General features: G+C 50.9%; 1 pseudogene; it reads left to right on the forward strand.

Annotated features, from left to right (window-relative positions):
• The first annotated feature begins 219 nt into the window (after window positions 1–219).
• Window positions 220–908, forward strand: LOC110345546 (vacuolar ATPase assembly protein VMA12 pseudogene; annotated as a pseudogene).
• The last annotated feature ends 2435 nt before the right edge of the window (window positions 909–3343 follow it).

The following is a 3343-nucleotide window of genomic DNA, read 5'->3' on the forward strand; positions in this document are numbered from 1 at the left end:
TATATAAATATAACCTGTGATCCCAGCACTCAGGAGGCTGAGGCAGTAGGATCCCTGCAAGTTTGAGCCTGCCTGGGTCAGTCAACTCAAGGCCAGCCTGAACGAAAAAGCAAGACCCTGTCTCAAAAACAACAACAAGGGCCAAGGATTTACCTCAGTGGTGCCATGCCTGCCTCGAAAGCCCAAAGTCCTGAGTTTGATCCCCAGTATAAAAAAAAAAGCAAACCAACAGTATTTCCATATAGGTATGATGCCAGCAATTGCTAAGCTCTTAGTATATTAAATACATTTATATTCCCCAGGTGTATGAGTCCATTAAAATATAGAATTTAAGAGATCCTCCAGTGGGCTAAACATGGCGTCTTCGTTGGTTGTTGGTGAGCTTCTGGTGCGTGTCCTGGGGCCTGGCGGGGAGCTAGAGTCAGAGAAGCTACCCCGGAAGCTGTGGGCCGAGCTTGAGGATGCTCTGGGGAAGAAGCACACGAATGTTGACAGTCCCACTGGCCCCGAACGCTTGGTTTCCTTTCGTCTGATCTGAGATCGGCACCAGTATCTCAGAGAAAGCAAACCCAGAGTTAGTGGCCTGACTGGAAAAGATGAAGATACATCTGGCCAATGAGGAGTATAAGCGGGTCACTCGTCATGTCACCTGTCAGGGTTCGAGGCACGGCAGGACTCTCGGTGACTTGGGAGAGCAAGTGAGATCGGTGAAGCCTCTGGTCATCACCGTCTTCAACTTCATTGTGACGGCTGCAGCTGCATTCATCTGCATGTACCTTGGAAGCCAGTATATCTTCACAGAAATGGCCTCTCGGGTGCTGGCTGCATTAACTGTCGCCTCAGGGGTGGGCCTAGCTGAGCTGTATGTCATGGTGCGGGCAGTGGAAGGCAAGTTGGGAGAGCTGTGACAAGTGCTTCATCACCAGAGTCTGCAGAAGGTTTTTGGATCGTCAGTCTCCCAAGTGCCAATCACTGACCCGGTCAACCTGTGAGGCTTCTTGTACTCAGCTCTAGTTAATCAGAGGACTAAACCAGGCCACCTGCTGTTTCTGTGAGGAGCCCCATCTTCTGTAAATTTCCAGAATGAGCAGTGGAGGAGGATGATACTTCTTTTAAACTAAAAAGAACTGGTATCTTAGTATCCTGAACCCATTGCCCATCTGCCTCCTTCAGTCCATCCTGAACATTGCTGGGACTGGGGTTTCTCCATCAGGAGTAAATGGAATCCAGGACTCCCCAGAAGACAGACCATACTGCCTCGAACTTGTCCTAGTGCACACATCTTTGGTGCAGGCTGGTAGGTGAGAACAGGAGGGAGAGAGGCTCCATCTCTCCAGTCTTTGGTGCAGGCCAACAATTGAAAGAAGAAGCCTCCAAGGAAGGAGAAAAGGGCTGCATCTCTCCAGTCTATGCTGGAAGGGGAACTGATTAGGGAACAGAGATCCAATAAGAGAAAAATGGGTTGGTACAGGATAGTGGAACTGGAAGCCAGGCAGCTACCACTTGGGAAAGGGGAATGATATTGACCCCCTTTTCCAGAAGACAAAACAGACCCAGAGGTTATTAACTATCTGTGATCCTTCCTCTGGTAAATGGAGCCAAAGACTCCTACATTGTCTGGATGTCTCTGTGTAATATTAAACTTCTGAGAATTAAAAAAATAGAGAGAGAGAATTTAGGAGATCATCTTACCACACAGGTGACCCTGAGCAGAATTGTTTATAATGAAGACTTTCAGGCTTATGTTTGTTATGTTAAATATGATTGTTATGGAATTGTATGATGATAGTTAGATGTGCCTAAACAATATGCAGTCCAGGTAGTGTCACTCTAAAGATTAAAGGTTGGGCGTTAGAGGAGCATGGTGGAGCACACCTGTGATCCCAGCACTCAGGCGGCTGAGGCAGGAGGATCACCATGAGTTTGAGGCCAGCCTGGGCCACACAGTGAGTTCAAACCCAGACTAAACTACATAGTGAGACCCTGTCTCAAAAAAGTCCCCCCCAAGAAATTTTATAACTTTTATCTGTTAACATTCTATAGAATAAGCAGATGTTAAGGTGATAGGCCATCACCCACAGTGCAGGTAGAATAGGACTCCTAATATTAAAATGACCTCGATTAATAGGAGAGCTTGCTGCTCTCTAGTCAAGTCATACTCTACATTTTGAAGTCACAGATCTCCAGATAAGATTATACCATAGCTAAGTTTAAAGCCTGCTGTTCCCACTTCAAGACGGGTGCAACTGACCTTTTAGGTGTTTAGAGTTGAGCCTTGGAGAAAAAAAGGTCAGGAAGATAACTGGGCTACGAGCACCCAGGACATGAGGGGACCTCTCTAAAAGGGTCCTACAACTCCAGTGAGTCACGCAACCTCCCAAGCAGGGAGACTGTGGGACTCCAGCAGGCAGGAGTCATCGGGGTGCATTGTGCTAAGACCACGACCCATCCTGGCAGATGACACAGCTGGTACAAGAAAAAACCGGAGAAGGTAAGAGGCTCTGCACATGGCCCCAAAGCAGCTCCTTCACCCCTGAGTGACTTAACCGACCTTGATTTATAGATATATTAACATAGGTCTTGGTCTTCAATACCCAACAGGAAAGTATCACAACAACAAATATATATATATGAGAGAGAGACAGAGACAGAGACAGAGACAGAAATAGCAATGTTAAACAACAAGCCAGGATAGATATAAAAAGGGGCTCCAAACTGCACATCTCCGGTTGGCAGGCTGTAGCTGCCCCTATAATTTAGAGCCCTAAGAAAGCTATCTCTTGAGTGTGCACCTTGGAACTTCTGCCTAACGAGCCCTTCCGGAGTCTCTCACTGACGCGTCCTGAACTCTTTCTGCCAGGGGACCAGCGAACCTGCACACCCACCCTGTGGGCCAAGCAGGTTAGGCTCCTCGCTGTAGCCTTGGGCGTCTGTCAGACCTTGCCCGGTGACAGCTCCGCATTCTCCCTCCAGTTCGGGACCCCAGAGGAGCCCGGTCTCCCCGCTGACCTCCAGGTACCTGAGCCCGAGACCATGAGGGGTTCGAGAGCGGGCTGGGCCCCTGCGCGCCGAGGAGCTGGGGCTGCGGCCCCGGTGGGCGCAGGGACAGAGGCGGGGCCAGGCCGGGTGCCGAGTCTGGCGAAGCCCCCGCGCCTGCCCGGCCGGCGGTTAAATTTACCCGAGCTGACTCAGCCTTTGCCCGGAATGGGGGGGGGGGCGGGGGCGGGGACGCAGGCCAGGAGGCAGCTGGAGGCTCCCGGAGGAGAGGGGGCCTCCCCCCTGCACCGAGCGGGAAGGCACAGGAGCCGCGGGCGGGCGGGGAAAGGAGGACCCGGAGCCGGGA

Source organism: Heterocephalus glaber, unplaced genomic scaffold (genome assembly GCF_053883595.1).
Source record: "Heterocephalus glaber isolate CG9 unplaced genomic scaffold, H.glaber_assembly_v1.0 deba00001733, whole genome shotgun sequence".
In the NCBI taxonomy this organism is placed as follows: domain Eukaryota; kingdom Metazoa; phylum Chordata; class Mammalia; order Rodentia; family Bathyergidae; genus Heterocephalus; species Heterocephalus glaber.